At 44.3% G+C, this 17,925-nt stretch overlaps 1 protein-coding gene and 1 long non-coding RNA gene across 7 annotated transcripts in view; both read right to left on the reverse strand.

The window, feature by feature from the left end:
• meis2a (Meis homeobox 2a) overlaps positions 1 to 17,925 on the reverse strand; it is a 78,364-nt gene that overhangs the window by 26,395 nt on the left and 34,044 nt on the right. The gene's annotated exons all lie outside the window — the stretch shown is intronic.
• LOC146496217 (uncharacterized) lies at positions 1,301 to 17,919 on the reverse strand. Its single transcript, XR_014871193.1, has 2 exons — positions 17,672 to 17,919; positions 1,301 to 17,639 (listed from the first exon to the last, which is right to left on the reverse strand). It is a non-coding gene; the product is annotated as an uncharacterized LOC146496217 (long non-coding RNA).

A 17,925-nucleotide genomic window follows, 5' to 3' on the forward strand; every position in this document is an offset into this window, starting at 1 on the left:
TACACAAGTAGAGAGCTGGCTAAAGATGATGTTGTATGGAAGTGTGGAGATAGGAGCAGCCTAAATTGGAAATGGGAGTGGGTCATTTACATTGTATTAAGGCTTCCTCAGCCTCTCAGCCCCAGACCCGGTCATCAATCGCCTACTGTCAGCCAGAGCGCGCTCTAGCCTGGTGATAAATACGCTGGCCAGCGGCACGGCTCGTCCAACAGCCACCACGTAATGAATGGTTTGAACAAACAAGAAAGATGTCTCATCAAGGAGAGTGGGGATGTTAAAGCCCCCCTCGCACACAAAACCCCTGAGTAAGGAGATTTACTCTGACCGCATAGACAAGAAAAAAAAAATCCTATTTCGTTCAGCTCATACCTCTTCCCTTCCTTACTTATACCTCCCTGTGTCAGATGATCACCCCCTGCAATCTTAATACTTGTAAGCATTCGCCCATAGGCACTGCTGAGCGTGCACACAGAGAAACAAATCTAAACGCAAACAGACTGCAACATACAAACAGCGTGAGTACATAATCAGTCTCTTCTCTTCATCTCTGCTCGGCATTCTTTGTCTTCCATTTGTTGCTGACCCTCCATGCCCGACATATGTGTGATTTTTTTATGAATTAGAATGCAAACCAGACCTGGCGACACACACACACAGATACACACACAAACATACACACACAGACATGAGAAACAAGCTGACATGGTGGGCCTAGTGGTTACAAGTCTGGAGCAGCTGTGAAATTGGAGAATGGTTGATTGTTAACCGCCACAAAAAAATACATATATGTATATATATATATATGGCAAAATCTTGAATGCAAATTGATTGGAAAATAAAAAAGTCCAATGTGTATCTTCCTGGAGATGTCCCTCTCTACCATCAGGGGACGTATGACATGAGTATTTAATGGAAGAAACACAAACACAGTGGAAGATCAAAGATGGTATTGATAACCTCCCCACTGGCTTTGGAACCACTCAATATGTTCAGTTACAAACACCACAGCCAATATCCTTAAAAGAAGATTGACCACAAAATGTAAAGCAGTCTATAAATAATTAGAGGCAGACATGAGCAGTTTCAATTTGTTGTCCCGGCAGCGCGAGTCTCGGATCGAAACAACCCCGTTAATTATTCTGAAACCTGTTAATGGAACAGGGCACATTATCCTGATGGGCACATGTTGTCTAGCTCCTGCAGTCTGACCTTAAAAAAAAAACCCACTCAGACAAACATCAACACAAACACCGATGCATACGCAGGTGGAGCACATTCTGTCTTTTGCTAAGAATTGTGCTGTGCCTGTACTTCTGTGTGTGTGTGTGTGTGTGTGTGTGTGTGTGTGTGTGTGTGTGTGTGTGTGTGTGTGTGTGTGTGTGTGACCGACTGCTGGCTAAATTACAGGGTTTGATGTGCTCTGTGCTCTCTGATAGTGCTGGATGTAATGGCCCCTGTGGTTGCTGAACATTACAAGCTGAGGTAGCTCTAGCATCTGCTGCGTACGGTCCTTGACCCCACCCCACCCTCACCCCCCCCCCACCACCACCACCACCCACCTGAATCCAGCTTAGCAGCTTGCCATTTCATTGCATGCAATAACCACATCTACTGCTGGACCTGTCTTAACTTGACACCACACCTTTTGCACACCTATCTACTCATCCAACATCCAGTTTGTCATATATCACTTTTGTGCTCTCCTGACACCTATATGCACCCATCATCAAATCCCGCGGCCCGGTCATTATCCCGGCTGTTCCGTACAACCCCCACCACTTTTCCTGCTCTGCGGCTTCCACTCTTCCCCCTGAACCTGCAGCTCCTTGCATGAGCTGCAGTTGGACCCCATTGATGAATTACATCATCAGTGTGTGACATGAGTTATAGAGGCAGGTCACAAGGTTACAGTGGCTTGCAAACCAATTCCATGCTAATGACTCACAGGAAATCAAAGGCCATTGGCTGTTTACCCTCAGTGCAATGACAACACAAAGAATATACTCGGGATCAATGGGGTGATTTAGCTTAACCTCTTTTTGATTTTCATGGTAACTTTAATTAATTTTAAAAAAAGCATTTGCTACACAGATACAGAACTTTTTCATGTGTTGGAGCCACTGGTGGACTTTATTGTGACTCTTCTGTATCTAAATTTACGGAAATATTGCATCTCAATATTTCCTTTCATATACGCCTTCCACACACTGATTGGAATCATATTTGTTTTTAATCAAAGTGACTGGAGGATGTTAATAATATTCACTGTCAGAAATAAACGCAATCAAATATAGGAATGACATTTTAATATGGATTCGGCATTGAGCTGGGGTAAGATTGGCACATTTTAAATATCAAGTTGGCGCTGTTAATAATGTTACAATTGGCTTCTTTGACAAATGACAATGAGATTGAATGCATATCAGCATTACTGAGAGATCAAACAGATATGACAAATAAATCCAGTTGGAGTTTTTGAATCCTCGCGAGTGTTTACTATGCACACAGCCTACCTAATGTTTGGCTTTTTAGTCGTAGGTTTCTGACAGGTTTTGTGATTTATATTGAAAAATACAGTTAATTACGTCCATCTGTAGACATCAAATGGACGGGCACATGACAATTAAAAAGAGAAGTGTGTTCTATTTCTGAGAAATCAACTTTTCAAATTTGTCTGAATAAATGCAAAAAAAATATTTGTGGTTGAATTTGGTAACAGTGAGTAGAAATTTGCAAGAAATTTGCAATTGGTAAATAATCCAGCTTTACTATTTAAAAGATCAGTTTTATTTATGTAACTGATTCTAAATAACTGTGATGTTTTTAATGGACTCTGAAGTAAGAATGGCAAACTTGGGTATACATATGTGGGACTTTTGAAAGTTAAAAAAATGCTGTTGTCCTTCCCTACGTTCAAGCTCATCTCCAACTTTCTCTACTCTGTTCTCTCTTTCTCCCTGTCTTTGTGTGATTTGGGGGAAATGGAGGTGGGAGGCAGTTGAGGGTTATTTGGGTGTTTGCTTTATTTCACTGGGAACTACACTGCTTCCTGACAACAGTCTGAAAACAGGCAAGAATGCCACATGACTCAGTGACTCAACCCTGCTGGTTTCCCTTTCTCTCTCGCTCTTGCTCTCACTCGACTACACACACAGGGATACTGCCAGCTTATAAACAGAACTCACATGACGCCAAACAACAAACCGCACGCACTGCATGCCAACCTCTGATAACAGCAAATAAAAGTACATCCATATCTACACCTCATACGATCTGCATTCAGAACATACCACTACACTTGTCTTGCTCTCGCTGCAAACTCCAAAGCTTCCACAGTAAGTATAAGGGCTCTCAGTGGACTGCCCTCTGACAGTAAAACAGTGATGACTGCAAATACAAGGTGGACTGGTGAGGCCTGCGGCATCTATTATAGAGCAAAAGGGCCCCCAGTCTGTCTGTCTGCCTCTCTGACTGGCTGGCTGGTTGGCAGTGTATCAGTACTACTACTGCTGTTGCTGCCATGGCCCCCCACAACAATCGCTGGCTGGGCTCCTGAAGCCAGCTCCTGGACCTCTGCCAGCAGCCTGTTTGCTCTACACCATTAATTTATGTTCACTGGAGACAGTGCAAGGTTGTAGAGAAGCTCTACGGCATAACTGCCCCGTTTGCCTGCCAAGCTCCAGCAAGAGTAAGAGCGGGTGCGGGGAGTCAGAAGGAGGGAGAAATGAATGGAAGAGAGGGTGAGGAAATAACCCTGGAGGATGTGAAAGATATAGGCATCTGATTGTACCAAGCTCCATGAGGCTAAATAGCAATCACTCCCACACAATCCCAATGCACCTCCAGACTTAGCGATCGACCAACAAAAAGAGCGCGATGTTTTAGGGTAACACCTCCAAATTCTATCATGCATAATGAAATGAAAGATATCATTTTATCCAATAGAGGAGATAAAAATGTTTTTAAAAAATAAATTAAAAAAACCCCCTGCTCATTATGTACACAGAAATCAAAATGAAACTCCCAAATGAGTTTCTGTTGAGCTCAACCACAAATCTATTAGTCGTTGCCAACAGTTATATCTACAAACTGCATGTGTGCTGTGTTGCAGACCCCGGTCCACTTGTGGCCCGGAGACATAACACAGAAATGCGCCTGTCTAATCGTCAGATTGAGATCATGGCTTATTTTTTCACCGCATGGCTGACCCTGTGCTTTCAAGAGGAGGAACGCGATCCTTCCATCCTTGCAGTGTGGGCCCTGGTTTTCTATCTCTCTCTTGTTTCCTTCAATCTCTCCTTCTCCCACTGTACTCTATAGGTCCCAACAGCAATACTTCTCTTGCTATACTCACTAACCCCTTTGCCCTCATCTCATACCCTCTTTAGTTCACCTCATCGCTTCTCCTTTCCTCTCATCTCGTCTCGTCCCCCTTTTTCAAAGTTTCCGCTCAAGCTTTAAGCCAGGTCCTAGAGGGCAGGAATTTGGCCTGGTTTTTCAGTCCAGGCTGCTGGCTTTGTTGTGGTAACTGCCTGCTCAGGGGCACCCAGCTCTGTTCTGCTCTCCTTTCTAGCTTGCATGATGTCAACACATAGCCACGCTCACTACTTGCTCTCAAGAAATCTTTAAAACATGTTCTTGCAATGACTACAGCCGAGCCAAAGGATCATCCTACAGAGGGATTTGTTCCTATTAAAACTTTATTGGTATACATTTTCCAACCTTTGGTGGATTTTTAAAAAAATAATTCTTGGTAATGACTCTCCTGTTCCATTTTGTGCTATGATGTTGCTTGTTAGAATTGTGAAATGACTGGTGTTTTGCCTTTGCACGGTACTTTTCAAACCTATGAAGAGATCATTAGAGGTTTGCTGGGTTGGTCATAGCAGTTGATCCAGTCACTTTGCCTGCATGAGACAGCTCCATATTCGCACCACGCGTTATTGTTGCCAGTCACAAAGTCATGGCAACATGAATCTCTGAATAAACATCGGCACTGGTAGAGTAACACGCAGTGTGCACATGTTACAAAGGAAGCAGCCGTTTTCTTGGGCTGAAACATTACATTTTTTTAGAAGCTATGAGCAACTGATTTAAAAAGTAATTTGTAATCAATTAAAAATACATTGTATCAAAGTACATTTGAGATGAATGTATACTACAGGAATACAGAGTGTTGGAAACCATCCCATAGAAATGTCAGGAAAACAGGGGCTGGTGTCAAGACAGTAAAGCACTTACAACTAAGAGCTTGTTGGAAAAAGTACTTAATATTAACATACAGAGTCGCTCTAAGTTTACCCTCTTACTCTATTATGTTCCTTACACTTTGTTTAACTTCCTAAGTCAAAGTAAAGTGGGGCTGATCTTCAATTGAAATAGAAACAGATTCATTTGGTAAGATGGACAGATTGAGCTACAGAAAAAAAAAGGGGGGGGGGGGTGTTCGCTCTTCAAATAGAAGCTTCTGAGAGTTTCCACTTGACGGATCTCCCTTTCACTGTGAATTAACTTAATGAGAATAAGTATTCAAATACACATCCAGCACCTCCTTCAGCTCTATCCCTCTCTCTTTCTACTCTCTCCCTCTGTTTCTTTAAGACTCCACATTCTCAAGAGAAAGGCCAGTGCGTTCTAATAGTAAGCCTCGGGACACAACAACGAGAGCACAACCACTTACAGAGGACAAACAAGAAACCCCCAGGGCCCACTGTGGAATGTCAAGCCAATTTGGAAGATATCATAGGACATTTGTAATGTCAATTTTTGTTTTCAGGTCAAGAATCAAAGGCAAACACGGTCGGTAACATTTGTCCATTACATTGCAGTCAGGAACAACCCCTCCCCTACCAAAAAACAGCTGCGGGGGACACTTCCTGTTTGCTAATGATGCTAAATGTGTTCAAGTCAACCATGTCAAATTTTCTCCCCCTCCAAATGGACAGCTGGGGTGGAAAGAAACATTTTATCTCTTTTCCTTCTCTGCCTCCCTTTGTCTCTACCCTCTGCCAGTAAAAGAAGGTCCATGGCAGGCAGACACTTCAGATCACATATCCGTCAGTGAGCCGGACGAACATAGCCGCTAGTAAGCATAGGTGCATTCATCTGAGATCACAAGTACTTCCAGGGAATAAAGTCAGCCAAGCCCTGATCAGTCACCACCTTGCCCCTACCTGTTGTGTCTGTTCTCTTTTACTGACTACAATTTTTGCCTTTCAGAAATGCAAGTCTTCTGAGCTCCCCTTTCATCTAGGAGTGTATGAGTCAAGGAGATATCTCCTGTCATTGCTCAACACCCAGGGGCGGCTGGCTGCATGGGGCTGTGTGGACTGACAAATGCCCTCAGGATCTTTCACTTTCTTAATGTTTCTCAAAGGAGAGTCGGCATGTGACAGTAGTTAAAATGCCTTTATGAAGTGCTGCCGAGAGGAGAAGAGAGGAGAGGAGAAGAGAAGAGAAGAGAAGAGAAGAGAAGAGAAGAGAAGAAAAGAGAAGAGAAGAGAAGAGAAGAGGCGAGGCTTGTGTTGCTTTTAGTCTGGTCAATAGCAGCCAATCTTTAGGTGCATTCTTCCATCCCATTTTCTCCCTGCTTGTAGTGCTCTTAGGCTCAATCCTGCCCGCAGGCCGAGGTGACCTTTGCCCTGGCTGGCCTGCCTAGCTACAGCCCTCTCGTTTGTTAGGCGCTTTATCCACTGACAAAGCAGGCAGGAAGTTGGCAGCCACCCAGCAGCCCCATGGGAGGATGACCATCAGCTAGCTCAGCTTACTGCTTATTACAGGATGCTGGGGAGCATGTGTGTCTGTGTGTGTGTTGGCATATGTGTTTGTCCTTATGCTTATGTCTTATGCATTTATTGCATGTTTGCATGCATGCATGTTTAGAAATGTGCATGTGCATATGCAGACATGTTTAACTGAAGGTTTTTGTGCAGGAAATGTTTCCATAGAATAGGTCATGTCTCCAAGTTAACCAGATCAGCTATACATGTTTGCAACAATCAGGCAACCTTCCAGTCGCTGGACTCAGGGGACCCCAGCACACTTTCTCTCTCTCTCTCTCCACTTTTTCTTTCCTCACCCTCCTCCTCTCTGCAGCCTGCTCATCAGAGCGCTCAGAACAGCTCACTAAAACATTATATCATAAGACACTCTAGTTTCACTCTCGCCACTCCATAAAAGTCAGGTAATTCATACTTCATTTATATACCTTCCCATTAATAAAGCTGATGAACTTTTACTCCTTAAATCTAATGGGCCATTTTAGCACGACTGCCAGCGCTTGCCGTTTTCTCTTTCCTTTTCCGTCTGCCTCTTCTCTCCCTTCTATTCTATTAGTACTTTGAAGAAGGATAATCCGCAGGCACTCAGGCACTGCACACGTACAGTGGTATGTGGCTGAGGATGCAAAGAGAAGGCTTAGGAAATTTTGAGACTTTTCACTGACCTCTGTCACAGACAAGCAGTGACACATACCATCCATGCGGTTGTTTTGTTTTTTTCTTTTCACTGTTTTCCTCTACCTCTCTCTATCTGGGCACAGCAGAAGGTCACTGACCTGCAGGCCTGATGCAAGGCATCATGGCTCCTCAGCTCTGAGGCTGTTGACAAGCGACTGTGTTCTTTTCAACAACTCGTTGAACCTCCCTCCCAACCCCACCTCCCTTCTCAGGAATGTAACACAACCGCTCACTGAGGTAACCCAAGCCCCTCCCCTCTCCCATCCTTCACTTGCGGAAAGAGAAAGAGAGAGACAGAGAGTGAGACCGAGACCAACTGGGGGTGTTAGACAGCTGTCCCCCATCTCCCCATCTAACTCTTGCTCACTCTCTATTTCTCTTCCTCTCTTTAGATTTGCTTCTAGCCCACTGCCTGTGGAATAATTAATGATGCAATTGAGCTGAGGAGAGGACTCTGACCAGCAGGGGCCATTCCTGAATGCCCGGGTAGCCGTTTTATGGAGGACCGGAAAATAGAAACAGAGAAAGACATGAAGAGACAGATAGGCAGAGGAAGAGAAGGATATAAAACAGTCCAACAGCGAGAGGAAGAGATTGTTAATAGTCTGTTCCTCAACGGTCTTCTTCCCTGTTTTCGTACCCTCTAGTCTAATCCTGCATCCCCATCCCCCTCTTCTCTCTTCCATCCTCATGGCGGGATTGGGGGGCCTGACCTGTCTGGTGATTGATGGTAATGTCTCAGGAAGTCATTTTCCCCGACAGCACCCCGCCGCCTTTCAACAGGCCTGGTGCAGAGGTGAGCCCATCACATAGACGCTGTTAACTCTTTCCTCACTCACTGGCCCAATCTTTCATACTGATCTACTTCACACCCCTCATCTCTGCACCACCTTCTACCAACCCCCAACCCAAAGACCTCAAGTTCTAAGACCATGGCAAGGATGAGAACGGGATCAGTGAAAACAAGTCATCTCGACATAAAAGCACAGGCCATCTTGAAGTGGATCTGCCAGGCAGCCCCTAATTCAGGTTGCTGGGGATAGATCCCCACGATTCCATTACTGTCAGTGCTTACCACCTCCATTATGGCAATTAGGACATGGCTCTAACACTAGGAATGCTTTGCTATCTTCTGGAATTGCAAACATCTGCCATGTCTCTGCTCCATGTGTCGGAGTGGAGTTGTCGTTTCTTAAACACACATCTTTTTACAGTCACACTCTCCCCTCTTTTTTCCCTCTTGTTTCTTCAACACTGCTCTCCACATTTATTTTCTTAATTCGACTCAAACTGTGCCTTAAAGAGATCCTTCTCTGTTTGAGTCCAAATAACCTAAAATGATCCGTGAAGAGACTTGCGGTTCCTGATTTCAATAGGCTTCATTAGTTTTTAATATCTAGCCAAGAAAAGGAGGGGAAAATGGCATGGAGATAATCAATGGAAAGGGGCTGGTACCCTATTAATCTCCCCCAAAGGATTGTGGGTTAATACACGCTCTTGCATAGGCAAACATGGCTGTGTGGTGAACACATCTGTCTGCCTGGATGGGTTACTTAATGAAACAGCCAGCGTTTGGCTGCTGAGATGGATGTCATTCCCTCAGTGAAAAATGAGTTCTCTCTCCTACTATGCTGAGGCAGAGCCACACATGATAGGACTCCATTCAATTCACTAGAGACCTAACTGTGCCCCTGTGTGAGAGCAGCTTGTCGGGCTGGACAGGCAACGCATGGCCACTCGAGCAAGTCTTCATGGAGATCATATCAGGGAATCCTAATGTGAACAAGACTCAGAGTGATCTGGGAATGAGAGAAGTCACGGAAAGACTAGATGAATGGTATTACAGTAGGAAGATAAAGAAGAACAAGAAAGAGGGGAGATGAAGGCTGAACCACCTGGGCTAGATAAGCAGGCTCAATGTGTGTGTGTATTCTAGATTGTAAGCATGCCTGTGTGCATGCATCTGCCAGTATACGAGTGTATGTCTGTTTGTGCATGTATCAGTGCGCATTCTGACAGTGTTGGAGGTGACCCCTGGTCAGGGAGTCCTGTAACAGGAGCTCACCTCCGGTTCTGCGAGCTCTCCTCTCAGTGTGCTAAACAGCCACCTGAAGACAGGATTAGCTATTGTGACCCAGCCCCAGAGGTAACTGAGATACACCTCCGGGGACAGACATGAAACGCACACTGTCACGTGTTGCAGAGACGCAGCCAGGTGGGTAGAGACTGACACAGACGAAAACAGCCGTTTAAAAAAAAAAAAGCTGTAAAAGGGAGACAAGATAGGACAGGTGGTGGGAGGGATTGTAGATGTAAACAGGACGCTTATAAGAGGATGATTGCAAGCAGGATACAGTGTAACGTAAAGCAAGTTAGGGTGAAGGTGTCAGTGGTGTTTGCTGTTGTGTAAAGACAACAAAGCTTCAGAGCATAAGAGGATTGGGCGGCCTAACTTACTGCCTTCGGGTAGCTGAGATTTGTGCCTCTGTGGAAATTGATGCCTGTCAGCCTATCTATGACTCAACTCTGACAATATGCATGCATGTGTGTTTCTGTGTGCATGTAAAAGTGTGCATGCTGTGCTATGACAAATGAGCGGTGCCTAATTTGTGACTGATTATGCAGGCTGCGGGTGCCCTAAACCTCTTTGAACTTGTAATTGCCCCTGGTTTCAGTAATGAACATTAAGGAGGATTCAGAAATGTGTGGCTAATTACACATTTGCCCCCTCCACACACACACACTTGCACTCTTTTACATTTCTTCATCCTATTGCTGGAGAAGAAAGAGGAAAAGGAGGAGCAGGAGTTGAAGAAGGAGCATGAGAGCCAAGGAGGAGGTGCTGGTTTGGGAGGCATATACTCCTGTTGTTACCCTCTTTATCTAAATAATTGTACAAGCGGGTTTATTGGCTTTAGAGAGGTGCTTTGTGTGTCAGTTGGTGCAGCCCTGGGGATGTAGGGGACTGGCTTTCCCCAAGATCAATATTAAGAGAGATTCACATCTGGAGCCAAGGCCTGTTCTGCTTAGATTTGGATTTATATATTTGGGGTTTTTTTCCTATGTGATTTTTCATTGGTTCCCTTCTTTCTCTATCCATCTGCTTTTTCTTATCAGTGTGTGATAAAGCCTACTTTTGATAGAGAGACTGTTATCTATCACACATGCTCATTTGCTCAGCCTGATCTTGGAGGGACTTGGCTACAGAGAAATCCAGAGTTCTGGAGTGAACTACATCTGCTCTGTGTGGAGAGCAGACACAACACATGGCTCAGTATAAGCGCTGAGCAGAAATGCTTGAGCAATGAAGCATTCTGGGTAAATGGTTGCAGTGCAGGGAAGGTCTACTGTGGCTAGTGGAGGGGGAAGAGTCGGGGAAAGGAGCAACAAATTGACCTGCTCAGCCTGGGTCTTTGATGTGGACTGAGCTCTCTCTTAAAAAAAAACAAAACAGTCCATATGTTCAGAGAGGGAATAGAGATAGGATATCAATGGGGGAAAATGAAAAGGTGAGGAAGTGGGGGGAAGAGGTGAGAACAAGAGGCATGGCTCCCAGTTATAAGGACCCCACTGTGCAGGAATCCCACTGCCTACCCCTGGACTAAGAGCCGGGCAAAACAAAAGCATGCATTTGAGAAGAGTTGGACGGGAGGGGAGAAAAATCACACAAAATGGCAGGAGTGGGATTTGGTGCAGCTAGGCTCCCATGACAAACCAAACAGTGAAACACATAGTCTGTTTTTGATTTATACTCCGTGCCTCCATCCATCTCTCTTTCCTTGCCTCCCTCCCATTTTTTAGCCTGGCTTGCCATTTACATGCCTGTGCTGCTCCTTTTCCCTTTTGCATTTTCTCCTCTTGGTGTGAGATGAATATCAAAGCAATAGTGGGGCAGCTTGGAGGCCTGCAGCAGAATCTCATTGGCCTCCATGGTCCCCAGCAAGCAGCCGCCACTGCTCTAACAGCTCTTGCCACAACCCTGCAATCAACCACGGGGGCAATGAGACCAGCCTGCCGGGTGGATATTCTGGAAGGGTAAGGGGTAATTTAAGGGAACTAGTTTTAAGACGTCAAACCAAAATCCTCTTATATATTTTGTTTTGAATAAGATAACCCGAAAAGTGTCAAAGGGAGGAAAATCCTACACAATCAGCTCCGACCATCTTAATAACCCTGTTTTTTAACCAGGGGCATGTTCACTATCGCAGATGCTGGGCTCCCTCACTGCATATGATGTCATTCGGTCCCATGTCCCGCTGAGCTGGCTCAGCCAGGTCCTAGCTTGGATCAGTGTTATTACTACATAAGCAATGGACAGCAGTGCTGAAGGCAGGGAAACGTTACTGAACTGGGGTCAATTCTCAGTGGAGCACACAGGCGTAAAGAAGCACCTCCTTTCTCTGCACGTGTGTTCTTGGAAGTCTCTCAACTGTTGTGAGCTGTAAGTTTATAAATCTGAGCGGCCTTGACAGGCTGAGTTCTGTTTGTAGTCTGCTGTGGTCAGGGCATGTGCAGTCACCTCCACAGGGGCCAGTCAAAGTCATGCAGTGCTGGAGCTCTTCGCCCGGGACACCTTATTTAAAGCCATTATTTAAAGAAATGCATATAATATCACCTTTCGTGAAACGTGTTATTATTACTATTATTATTTTATTTTTGCTGGAGGATAATTTGTAGGTTGCTCTCTCTTTTTTCTTTTGCAAACACCGTGGAATTTCACGCAACTTAATCACCTCCGTGCAGTGGGAATGTACCGTAAACAGTCCCTCAGCGAAAGCACTCATTTCTGCTACTTCATTAAACAACCTGCATTAAGATGCAAGCAGCAGGAGTGAAAATTAACTGGAAGGGATGGAAATGAGAGGAAACACGGAGGAGGAGAAGTGGTGTGTTTGTGCAGGTATCCCAGCATTAAAAGATACACAATATAATATGATGCTCATTTTGAGGATAAGCAAGCGTATGGGATTAAGAGGGAGAAAAAAAAAAAACTACAAAAAAACATGCCAACAATTTTTTTCAGCGTATAGTGAACGCGAGGCTAATGTGCCACGCTTTATATGTCAGTAGATTCCAAGTGGGGTTAGTTGGCTTTGAAGTGGAACTGTGACAGATCTGGATTAGAGGGCAAAGTGTAAAGGTCTGATGTTGGAGCATGAAACGAATTAGGGTTTATTACATTCTAATACAGCACTAAATCTCTAGAAACACCTACCATCTATGCCAAAGCACTGTAAACAAAGCTTTTGTCAGTCATAAGAGCTGTGACACACTAGCATTTGAAAACAATGCCATAGTTGCTCTGCAATGAAAACAAAAACTTGATTTATTTTACTCATTTACTCATTCTGTTTTCTTCTTTGCAGATTGAAATTCTTGAGTAAAATAAGCCTCATTTCTCTGTGAGGGTCTGCCACTGCTGCGTTAGGCCCTCTGTGGTGTACTGGCTGGGGAAGAACAGATGGCAGACTGAGGTGGCTTGTGTCTGTTTTCCAGGGTCGCTGAGCAGCCAGCATTAGAACACAGAGGCTAGACAATAGCTAGGCACCAAACCTCGAACCCCCCACCCCCACCAAAGGTCTCTTCCACACTCATTATCAATGACTTTCAATTACCCCTGTGCCAAACATCACCAAACTATCCTGTCATATTGTCACTAACATCTGTTTTGCAAACACACACGGAGCAGCGGGTCTTGTCACAAAAGTAACCATGTGATGACTCTTTTTCCTGCGTTTTCCACTGATGATCACACATTCGGGCAGTGGCAGTGAACCAAATTGTCGCCCGGGTTGCTACGGGTGACTGAAGGACTGACTTTTGAGCTCCTGAGGCAAACAAGCACATGACAGATTAGTGTGTGGGCCTCCTCCAGGCGTCCACCTCTGTGACCCTTAGGAGTCCCCTCCTTACACCCCCTGCTCTTACCCCTAAAGCCAACCCCTGCCTCTCCTTTGTTCATCCAAACTATCAACAACCTAGAGAGATGGACAAGCAAACAGATTTTTATGTTTTGCAGTCAACAAAAAGAGGCTAAAGTTACTTTGAATAATATTTTCAAAGTAAAACCTTTTTGTCTGATCGATTATCAAACACATTTTTTTTTTTTTTTTATCTAACCGCTCAGTTAAATGAAATTATAAGTAAGTCGACTATTTGTTTATTGAAAAAAAAGTACTGTGCCATGTATATGGGAAAGAAAAAGTAGGCATCAACAAATATGGAATAAATAGCTTTTGGCAGTTCGATGTAAAAGGAGGAAGGGCTATTTCAAACTGTTTGCAGATGTGTGTCTGCACCAGCTAAATGCTGCTTGTACTGGAACAACACACAAGGATTAGAAGGACTAGAGGAGCTTAAACAAAACTGGGGATACTACAGGGCTGACTGTTTAGTCTACTCAAACAACATGTCCTCTCCTTTTGAGGAATGGACTTGTACACTTGTTTATCGTATGGAACAAACATCCGTTGCCAGGTTTGGCCGTGCCTGCGTCCATGTCTTGTGAATGACCCTAGCCGACTCTTTTATGTGCGTCTATAAAGGGTGGCAGAGAGAGCAGCTCCCATAGGAGGGCTCGACCTGACGATGACACCCTGTCGCCATGGAGACTAATGCTATGTTGGGCTTGGATCGGGAGTGTGCGTATGTGTGGGTGGGGCAGGGGGGATAGCTACTGTCACTAGTGTATCTAATGATGTTTTCAGCACAATGCTCTTAACTCTAAGACGCTCCTCGCTCTGGTGAACACCTGTATTATCTGCACTGGTATCTTTACTGTTCTCGTAGGTACATTTCACTTTTCAGTCAAAACATAGCTCATTAGTCAATACTCGTACTGGTGTTACATTTAGGATGATAAAAGCCAATTATACTAATAGCTACATTTAAATGCCATCTACCCATACATAAACATTTCAGAGCTGAACATTTAGTTCTACTTCACAGTCCAAGGACTCTCTAAATGACTAAAGGATATATCACTTCCCTTTCAAGGAGCCCAGGGGACCAATACACCTGGCTTAGCAGCTTAACAGCATTTCCCAAAACACCCAGGCCAAAGGGTGGCCCAGCACAGAACTTGAGACGCTTGATGCTCTAGTTGGCTACCTACTTGCTCGTCTGACTGACCGCTCTCCCTCTCTCCTACGATCCCTCACTCCCTTGTTTGAGTGCACACACTTAAGGAAAACTTTCAATTTGGCCCCGATTGCTCCTGAGGTTCCTTATTTATTTTCATAGGTGTTGGAGACTTTACACTAGTCAAAAAGACAAGGCCAGATCCCAGAGAGGTATCTTTGCATCTGAGTGCTTCCTGTTTTCATTGCTAGGCCAACCCTTGTCTTTACAGGGGTTAGTAAGGGTTAGCGGGGGGTTAGCAGGGGTTGAGAAAGAAGGAAGACCAGGGGCGCCAAGGGGCTAATTGTAAAATTTAAAGTTTGCTTTTGCTGAGCACAGAAGGGCATTACTTTTGCAAAGGTAGGAAAAAACTCCCATCACTGCAATTTTACAAATCTGACACGTTTTCTGAAATGTTTCTCTATCTACTTATCTGACTCTCTCTTCCTATCCTGAATTCTGTGGTCCATGCTTTTGAAGTGCAGCAGAACATTTTACCCCTAACAGTGAAGTTTACCTTTCTGATAACATAATCTCCCTGTAGTATTGAAAAGCTTATACCAACAGTCTGGGATTTCCCTTCCCCTAATGTGGCTGGAAGACATCCAGAACCTCATGGTGAGGGAGGGTGGGTATTAGAGAAAAAGAGTGGGAGGGAAGATAGAAGAAGGGAGTGGAGAGACAGTCTGACCCTCTTCTGCCAGCTAACACCAGCTGATCTGTCCAACACTCTGCCAATTGCATATGGAGCATTTAAGGTTGCCAGCTCTGCAGTCAATACGCATATGGCCTCGACATAAAAGAGATCAGGGTTATCGCCGCCTTCTCTGATTGTGCAATTGTGAAGAACTGTCTCTGAGATCAATATGGTGCAAAAACTGTACTTTCCCCTTGCCTGGGAAATTGGCATACTGAGATTAGCGGTAAATATGACTTCAAGTGAGGTTACTTGCTATATATGACCGTCATGAAGGAAACAATCTTGTGAGTTCTCCCATGAGAGTGTGAGGTCAGAGTAAAGCAAGGGAGGGTGGGAGGGGAGAGGCAAAGGGCAATTTTGTTATACTGAATCTAAAAGCCAACAGTTGTTACTACTGGCCTGTGTTGTTTTTTTGTGTTTGAAGGGGGTCCTGTCCTTTTGAGCTTTTCAGAAGATGTGACAATGGCTGGATGTTGAGAACATATGTAGAGAGACCCCTGCGGCTCATGGAAGAGGAGCTCCATGCTGGCCCCTCAGTTTGAGAAAATACAAGCCCGCTCCTTTCACTCCTCACCCCTCAGTTAATGAATGCGTGAATGGCAGAATGCCGCTATAGGCCATTCAGGGGCCAAAGTCCCCAAGAATTCACCCTTGCACAAATGCATCCAGCTATGGCAAATACATTTGCTTAACAAATTAAAAGAAAGAAGAATGGTTAATGGGTGTGAGTGTGTGTGTTTGTGTGTGTGTATGTGTGTGTGAGCAAGAGAAAAAGAGCGAGAGAGTTTATGGGTGGGAGAAGTGGATGGTGAGAAGAGAAGGGGGATAATTCAATTAGCCGTCTTCCTCAGCAGAGAAATGAAGGCAGGTTAAAAGGGAGGGATTATTATTTGTACAAGACTGGCCAAGGCTTTGCACAAAAGAAACAAATAAAGATTGGATAACATCTACAAGCAGGGTTTGTGATAAAGGGGTGAGAGGGAAAGGGGAAAAAAGAGGGTCTGAATTAACCAGCGTTCTGAAAAAAAATGTGCCCCTCCTTTGCTCACCGCTATTTCAATTCAAATTTAAAACAATTCTAAAGATAATTGGCAGGGGCTCTTCCAAAAGGTCTGTGCAGAAGCTGTATGGGGCTTTCATCAGAAAATTTCTAGCCTTACCATAAAGCCTATGTATATAATTTGTTATTTTGTTGTGTTTTAATGACAAAAAAACAGGTAATCTTAACGGTATTTGAACATTTTTCTTTCAACTAACAGTTAGTGGTACTCAAAAGTTTAATGTCTGATTGAAGCCTGGTCTGTAGCATTTGGTGAGAGGTCTCCAGTCAGAGAGCGATGGGAGCCGCGAACAGCTGTGAAGTCATTTTGATAATGATGAGAATAATAAGCGTGCAGACTGGCGTGGTGGAGCCGCTAAGGCCTGCGAGGCTCAGGGCTTTGCTGTTGCAGCTTCACTGCTCCTGAATAGATAAAAGTGATTAAAGCACTCCTGATTATCCCTGACCAATATGTAATGGATTTACAGCCCTTTCAATTAGGCTGTATTTGCTGGCTGCTTATTACTTGGGCTTTTGGTTAGGTAATCAGGGTACGGGGCTTTGAGCTGGGAGTGGGCACTGTGGTGGTGGTGGGGGCTACAGAGTGCACAAAGGGCACATGACCCTCTTAAATGTGCGGATGTTCTAAAAGACTCTAAACTAAGGCTCCTTTACTTTCACATTCTCTCTCTCATTTCTTTTTTTTATTTTGCCCATCCCCCTAAACTGTCCATCCATCCCTGGAACAGGGAACCACAAGCTCAAGCAGCTTATGTGTCCCGGCGTGGCCACCTCCTTCTGAAATCTGACCTGTGTTGCAAAATCAATACAGCCTGATGTTCTGATAATGTCCTGACATTAGAAAGGGAGAGGGGACATGTGGACCACCCCGTTTCACTAAGAAACATACTCACGGGAAAATAATGTTTGTGATTTTACAGTTTACATTTAAATTACTGTGACATTTAGACATATGATCCAAGACTCTGATCAGTCATTGTCAGAGATTTCTGCCAGAATTGTACGGTAAACACTTTCCTATGGAGCCATGGAGAAGAAATAAACTAACACATGTCAATTTTATCGAGAGATAAGTAGATTAAGGTTCCCTTATTCCACAGAAAGACTGATTATGTAAAGAGGCCTTCGATTCCACATCCTACTTCTTTACACAGCTACACAGTCACAGTCGTTCTCTTTTATTCCCCAGTTGTTTTTTTTATCATGCTACTTGTTCAGGCCAGCGCCGCAGTGCATCTCGTACTAGAATAAATGTCTTGGATTGTTGGGTCTTTTCTTTCTTTCTTTCTTTCTTTCTTTCTTTCTTTCTTTCTTTCTTTCTTTCTTTCTTTTTACAGAAAGTGTGCTGAGCAGAGTAAACAGCCCAAACTGATTAGATTGACCTGGTCACTGTGTCCCTTTGACAGGTGGCTGACAAGTGAGCACCGCAGCAGCACCATCACTCTCTCCCCACTGCCTCAGTAGCTACTGTGTGACAGGTGCGTGTGAGTATGTGTCTTGAATGTGAGCGTCTCTAACTGTTTATTTGGTTTGTTGTGTTTTTTTTAAATAATATAGACATATCTCCAAATTAGAATGGTTGTGCTTAC

The sequence above is a fragment of the Neolamprologus multifasciatus genome, chromosome 19 (genome assembly GCF_963576455.1).
Source record: "Neolamprologus multifasciatus chromosome 19, fNeoMul1.2, whole genome shotgun sequence".
NCBI lineage: Eukaryota > Metazoa > Chordata > Actinopteri > Cichliformes > Cichlidae > Neolamprologus > Neolamprologus multifasciatus.